The sequence below is a fragment of the Lissotriton vulgaris genome, chromosome 7, assembly GCF_964263255.1.
Source record: "Lissotriton vulgaris chromosome 7, aLisVul1.2, whole genome shotgun sequence".
Classification (NCBI taxonomy): Eukaryota; Metazoa; Chordata; class Amphibia; order Caudata; family Salamandridae; genus Lissotriton; species Lissotriton vulgaris.
In genome coordinates this window covers 1239588347-1239595075 of record NC_141695.1, presented here as the reverse complement: position 1 = coordinate 1239595075, position 6729 = coordinate 1239588347, and the positions used below count along the sequence as shown (strand labels likewise).

Genomic DNA, 6729 nt, shown 5'->3' with positions numbered 1-6729 from the left:
TATACATAGGTCCTATTGGACACCGAAAAAATTATCGAAATTCAAAGGAGCCAGCATAAAGACCTGCCCAAAATGCGGACTGGAAAGGGCAAATGACTTACACATGTTCAAAGAATTCCCCATTATCGACAATTTCTGGAAAGAAGTTGGTAAGATGATAACACTAGTTCTCGGAAAACAAGTAGAAGTAAGTATAATTCTTATTATCTTTGGGATTGACACCAATATTGATCGGGGTAAGTTAACAAAAAAACAGGAAAACGTACTGTTTGTACTGATACTTCTAGCTAGGCGAGAAATATGCATAAATTGGGTTAAACCAACACCACCACAGCATGGGGACAGGCTAAACGCAGTAATAAAAACTAATAGAAGCGATAGACAAGGGAAACCGAGTAAAAAGTTTAACTTCTGGGAAATTTTTTATAAAATGGATAACTCAACGTGAGAATGTGGCCCTGAAATACAAAGTCCAATGATTAAAGCGGAGACAATAATTCAGATGGGAACAATTCCCGCCGAGTAGCCAGGAGGGCTAGCTCACCCCACAAAAACTGAATTATTGATTATGATAAAGGTCACAGGAGACCCCAAACCAAAAAACAACCGGTAATGAGAAACTCCCCTCCTCAGGTTGGCCAAAAAGGGGCTGGGAAGGCACAAAAGTTTGAAGGAATGGGCTCCCGATACAAACCTTATACATACAATCGCAAAATGAGGACACAAAAAAAAAAGGGTGTTGTGGACTGAGTATCTGAAATGGAGGGAACTAATGGCCAACGACTAAGCCAGGTCATCTACCATATCCCTGGCATGGCATCAATAAGGCTAGTACACATCCAGCAGAAGTTTACTCAGAAGATTTGGGTGCCCTTCAACTGTTGCTTAATCTGAAGGTGGATGAGGACAAAAAAAATAAAATAATTAGGGGCAGATGTATCAAAAAAACATTTTGCGAGTCCGTAATTGCGATTTTTTGTGAATTGCAATTTCGGAATCGCAAAATGGTATGTAAGAAGAATTCTGCGAGAAAGTAGTGATTTCTTATAATTTGCAGAAATATTAGCGATTTTTTTGCGATTTCTAAATTTGCGAATTTCGCAATTTAAGAAATCGCAAAAACGGGAATCATGCAATGCAGGAACAGCCTGATGACATCACAACCAGGAAGTTGCAGTGATTGCTTGCACCTGCTACCCAGAGCCACACCCAGTGGCAGTTGGAAGAGTGTGCTGAGGCAGAGCAGACCTGTTTGGAGAGCAATGGAGTCACAGAAGGCACAGGAGGAAATGGCTTTGGAAAAGAGGAAAAGAAAGCAGAAGTTTTCTGAAAAGGAGCAATAAGTGCTCATTGAAGAAATGGTGTGTAACCATGAGGACCTGTTTGGGAAAAAAGCATTGAAAGTACCTGACTCCAGGAAAAGAAAAATCTGGCTGGAGATCCAGGAGAAAGTTAACTCTGAAGGAGTCACCACCCACTCCATTGAAGAAATAAAAAAAAGGTGGTATGACATGAGACTCAGATCCAAAGAAAGACTTGCTGAGAGGATCAAAGAGGCAAACCAAACAGGTGGTGGTACTTCTGCTGTGGACCAACCCACACCCCATGAGGAACTTATTGAATCCACACTGTTACCTGAAAGTGTGAGTGGAGTGGCTACCATTGATAGCTCTGAACCCACAGCAACTACACAAGGTAAGATGAATGCAAATAGCATCCATGTATGTGTACAAAGAATGTGTGTGTGTGCTGTGCATGTCAGATAAATAGTAGTCCACTTACACTGTAAAACAAAAAGTGAGCAATGCATTATGGGAGTGGTAGTCCTATTGAGATAGTAACACTCTCAATCATAGTAACTCATGTTATTTTACAAAGTAGTACTTTGGCATGCTGAAGCAGTGTAGTACAAGTAGTAGTCTGCTATGAAAATTTTTATTTTTACATGAACACAAATTCATATTGTGCACTCTACATCCACAGAACATACAAGTGAGTCCAGGACAGAGAATGATTTTGAAATTTCTCCTCCTCATGTGACGTCAGAAAATGAAGATGAAGTCACTAATTTCCCTGTGCAACATCTGACCATACAAAGGAAGCACAAACGTGTTCCACCTATAGAACCAATGGGACAGGATGAAAATTCTGAAGTTGGACCAGTCCCCAACGAGCCAGTTACAGTGTCCTCCCAAGACGCACAACAGCAATCCCAAAATCCAAGGAGGGCACGCTCATTCCGTCTGGAGGCATCTGTGAGTAACACAGGACAAAATGAAGGAGGCACAGTGTTCGCAGGCCTTGAGCAGAACATGCTTCAGGTGCAGTGCCTACAACATAAGGCACTGAGATCAATTAATAGGCAGCTACTAAAATCAAACAAAAACCAGGAAATCATGGCTGCTTCAATTGACAAACTCTGCGTGACACTTGTCAAAACTGAATAGGCACGAAACAGGGCTGCACAGGCTGCGCAGGATAGAATGCATACATACACCAAGGCCATCAACAGGCTATGTGCAGTCACCAGCAATTTCACACGTCGCAGTATGAACATGCAGTGAGAATTAAGTGACTGCACACGTGCAGTTGCAAAGAGTGTGAACAAAATGACATTGGTCTTGGAAAGCATGCAAATCACCCACTCAGGTGCAAGCGCTCTCCTCTGCTCTGGAGAAAGCGAGGACAACTCCAGTAGGATTAGTAGCAACCCTACCCCAACTAACATAATGGTACAACGCAGAAGTGGAAGGCGTTCCACTACTGGAGCTGAGCAAGAGGCCATGCCTCCACAGGAGCAACATGCTTCCACCCGCCAGCGTAAAAAATGACTTTGTGTTCAATAACCTATGCAGCAGAAATGCATTGAGACTGTTTGTTCTTTTTTTTACCACGTATGGATATTTTAGTTTAAAATTTTTTGCAGAAATGAGTATGACATATAGTACAGCTGTTTGCATGTTGTGAATTAAAAGAACAATAGCAAAGTTCTATTGGTGTTTAGTATTTTTTCTTACCTAAAAATAATTACGTGTGATCTCTGCCCTTCTTTGACGGCCAGCCATGGCTCCTACTACTGCCGCTGCCATTCTTGGTGGAGGGTTGTCATCATCATCAGATGTGTCAGAGTCACTCACTTCAATTTCTGTGCCTTTGCGAATTGCCATGTTATGCAGCATTGCACATGCTGTCACAATTTTGCAACATTTCTCTGGATTGTATTGCAATGCACCTCCACTTTTGTGCATGCATCTGAAACGGCTTTTCATGATTCCAAAAGTACGTTCAATTACCCCACGTGTGGACCGGTGTGCCCTGTTGTACCGTCTTTCACTTGCATTTGCAGGATTTAAGTATGGGGTAAGTATGAAATCACGCACTGCGTAGGCACTATCACCTGCAAGTTAGAAAGAAAAATAGTAACTGTATGTTCCATTCCATATTGATGGATGGATGGATGGATGTTTGCATGTGTATTACTTACCTAGCAGGTATCCATCTCCAACCTGACAAGCACTGAGACGTCTATGAATTGCGCTATGTCTGAAGATGTAAGAGTCATGTGTACTCCCTGGAAACTTTGCTACAATGTCATTGATAATGTTTTTTGCATTGCATATTATCTGGATGTTTATCGAGTGGTAGCTTTTTCTATTCCTAAAAACATATTCTATGGCTGCAGGTGGAGTGATGGCAATATGGGTTCCATCTATGCATCCAATCACATGCGGGAATCTTGCAATTTGATAGAAATCCAACTTTGTTTCCTGTATGGCTTGCTGTGTATTTGAGAAATGTATATGATGATGGAATCTACTTAGCATTGCGTCCAGGAGGACATGAAAAAAATGAGTTAGGGCACTCTGTAACACTCCACCAACCTCTGCAATTACAGTTTGAAAGGAGCCAGAAGCCAAAAGGTGCAGTGAGCACAATACCTGCACATGTATTGGTATTGATTGTGTTCTGCCTGTTGGGTGTGCCAAAAAAGGTTCCAATTCATTTATCAGGTCAAGAATGGTGTGAGGATGTAGCCTGTATTTTTCATAGATCTCCTTCTGAGTCTGCTGGAACAGCGAAATGCGTATTCTAAAGATTCTCTCCTGCCTTTGTCTTCTCTGGGCAAGAGCTTGAATGAGCAGCCTCCTGGCAATCAGGTACAGTCCCGCCATTTTGGTAAGAAAGAAAATGCATCCTGGAGCATTTTTATGTGATTTTTTTTACCATTTATTAAGCAAAAGAATACAAAGTTCGTCAGGGACAACTAAAGAGGTATGTGTGTGTGTAAATCTGGATTAGAGCAGAAGCAGGGAACGGCTGTGTTCCCTTGTTGGAACTAGAAGACCTCACACACCCAGAAACCTAGGTGTCATGCTTCATCATTGGTCTCCTGCTCCTCGTCAGACTGGCGCTGCAATGTCCGACGGGCGCTGTAGGTGCTCTTTGTTGGAGATCTTTTGTTCCAGCCAATGGTTTGAGTGCGTGTAAGGGGTCTGGTGAAGGTGTAGTTGTGAGGGAATAGTGAGATTAAAAAAGGTGAGCCAGTCCACAAGGGACTTTATTCACGTGGCTGACTCCCTTAGTTAAAATGGTGGGACGGGAGAAAGGAACCGTGAGGTGCACAGTGGGCTAACTCAACCCTCTAAAAAGGTCGACATGTTTCTTGCCTTTCTGGCAATTCTTCAGGACCTCGGGTGCTAGGTACTACACAGTGAGAAAGAGACACAAAAATAAAGAAGATAGATACAACCTTACTGGGTCAATCAAGAAGCAGGCCAAGTGGTCCTGCTCTTAGAGGGGAGACCCTAAGAGTAACCCTAGAGGTCCCCGCAGGCTGTTCCCGTGGGGCTGTTCGTAAAGGTAAGGTACCTGAGACAAGAAGAGCCTGGGTGTGAAACCTACCCCCAACACAAGGCGTCCCGCGGAACAGCACCTTCAGAATACTACACCTTCACCAGACCCCTTACACGCACTCAAACCATTGGCTGGAACAAAAGATCTCCAACAAAGAGCGCCTACGGCGCCCGTCGGACATTGCAGCGCCAGTCTGACGAGGAGCAGGAGACCAATGATGAAGCATGACACCTAGGTTTCTGGGTGTGTGAGGTCTTCTAGTTCCAACAAGGGAACACCCTGTTCCCTGCTTCTGCTCTAATCCAGATTTACACACACATACCTCTTTAGTTGTCCCTGGGGAACTTTGTATTCTTTTGCTTAATAATTGACTGGACAAGTACACTGGACCCCATTAAACATTGTCCACATTTGGTTCCTAATTTTTGTACTGAAATTTTTTTTTACCACCTGCTTCTACTTGGTGTTAATAGCGATTTCTTAAATTGCGATTTTAGAGAAATCGCAATTTGCGAATTTTTCTTACATATCGATGCGATTTCTTGCCTTGCGATTTCTTATTTGCGATTTTCACTAACTCAGGAAAATGCAAAATTAGAAATCGCTATTTATTCTGCGAAAAATCACTTCTCGCACACTAAGAATTCGCTAAATTGCGAATTCTTAATATGCGTTGCGATTTCTTTGATGCATGCCAATTGCACTTTTTCATGTCGCAAACGCTGCAAAATTGCGATTCGCAGCATTTGCGACATGCAAAACACTTGATACATCTGCCCCTTAGTTGGCTAGGTAAGTAAACTCCTGTCCCGAGCCCTGAATCCCCAGCCATCCCAACAACAAGGGCATGGTCTTGTGTCAGTCGGTTAGGGGCCAATTTCACAAGGATGGTTGCGCTTCCAGATAACTAGATGCTTAAACAATATTGTATGTTTCCATCTACAAGGTTAAATGTATAACTGCGCAGCTGCTAGGGTCTCTGAATGAATATTCATAGATCTGATTTTATGTTATGATAATGTGTTGTATTTAATGCAAAGTCTGACATTTCTGTGGCCTAGTAGTGCATGTGCTTCACGTCGGTGCCTTACTGTTTCACTGTGTGGAGTACTTGTGGTGTGCTGTTTTAGTATTTACACAGCGGCCACCTGCTTTTAGTATGTACTCCTATGTCTTTGTGCCTCATGATTCTGCAGGGCGCAGCGGTTTTTCACAGGCCGTGGAACAAAGGCAGAGTTGTTTTTACTGACCGGAAGTGTCTTACTACAGCAATAATAATGAGAGTTTAAATGCCATACTTTGTTGGATGTTTCAAAGTAATATTACCTTAAACGACAATGAGCAGATTCATAAAACGTATAGTTTCTATATGTTTTCTCACGTATTTAAATTGCTAGTTGTAACATGTGCTAAAGGTGCAGAGATGTTCTTGAACACAATTAACTTGTTTTTTGACACTCCGCGACCTTCTGCTGATAAATACACGAATGAATGAAGGCAGACTACAAAATGTCGTCTGAGGTTGGAGTGACGAATGCACCCCGGAAATAGCCCTTGAGCTGCCCGCCGCGTGGGAAAGAATGTGTCCGGTCGAGGCCTACTGCCATTGGATTAACTGACTCCCAAGCAGGGTTTACTTCAGAGTCCCACAGCGGACATGGATGTTCAGGAATTCGGATTTTTTATTAGTAAGTCACTAAAGCTTAGGATTCAGATGTGCCAAGAAAATATGAAGTACATTTGACCTGTTAAACTTAGGTCAGGGCACACCATATTGCTCATTCTTATACATGTTTGTTAATGGAAGGCGTTTCTTTATTACTGACAGCTACATGGATACATTGCAGTCTAAGCAAGCCAATTGCGGTAACAATT

General features: G+C 42.6%; 1 pseudogene; it reads left to right on the top strand.

Moving 5' to 3' along the window:
- The first annotated feature begins 1130 nt into the window (after positions 1-1130).
- LOC147703303 (uncharacterized) lies at positions 1131-2447 on the top strand (annotated as a pseudogene).
- The last annotated feature ends 4282 nt before the right edge of the window (positions 2448-6729 follow it).